Below are 738 nucleotides of genomic sequence, written 5' to 3' on the forward strand. Positions count from 1 at the left end.
TCGAGCAATCCTCCCGCCTCAGCTTCCTGAGTAGCTGGGACTATATGGGCACTCGCCACTGTGCCTGGTTAATTTCTTTAATTTTTAATTTTCAGCTGAGACACGGTCTCACTATATTGCACAGGCTGGTCTCGAGTTCCCAGGCTCAAGCGATCCTCCCGCCTTGGCCTCACAAGGTGCTGGGATGACAGGCGTGAGCCAGCACGCGTGGCTACTATTCTTTTTTTTTTTTGAGACGGAGTCTTGCTCTGTTGCCCGGGCTGGAGTGCAGTGGCCGGATCTCAGCTCACTGCAAGCTCCGCCTCCCGGGTTTATGCCATTCTCCTGTCTCAGGCTCCCAAGTAGCTAGGACTACAGGCGCCCGCCACCTCGCCCGGCTAGTTTTTTTTTGTATTTTTTAGTACAGACAGGGTTTCACCGTATTAGCCAGGATGGTCTCGATCTCCTGACCTCGTGATCCGCCCGTCTCGGCCTCCCAAAGTGCTGGGATTACAGGCTTGAACCACCGCGCCCGGCCCCATCTTTTATTCTTAATCCACGCATGACTTTCTTCCTTTCAGGTAGAATATGCTGTCTTAAGAAATATTACAGAATTGAGAAGAACCTACAGCTTTTATAGCAGCCTGGGATGTGACCACTCTCAGGATAATACCTTTCTGATGACAAAGCTTCACTTCTGGAGATTTCTAAAAGATTGCAAATTTCATCACCACAGACTAACTCTTGCTGATATGGACA

General features: G+C 49.9%; 1 protein-coding gene across 1 annotated transcript in view; it reads left to right on the forward strand.

Annotated features, from left to right (window-relative positions):
- Positions 1–738, forward strand: part of LOC105512331 (radial spoke head 10 homolog B-like) — a 17,795-nt gene that overhangs the window by 10,120 nt on the left and 6,937 nt on the right. The window lies entirely within an intron of this gene.

This window comes from Colobus angolensis, unplaced genomic scaffold, assembly GCF_000951035.1.
Source record: "Colobus angolensis palliatus isolate OR3802 unplaced genomic scaffold, Cang.pa_1.0 Scaffold1034, whole genome shotgun sequence".
Lineage (NCBI taxonomy): Eukaryota > Metazoa > Chordata > Mammalia > Primates > Cercopithecidae > Colobus > Colobus angolensis.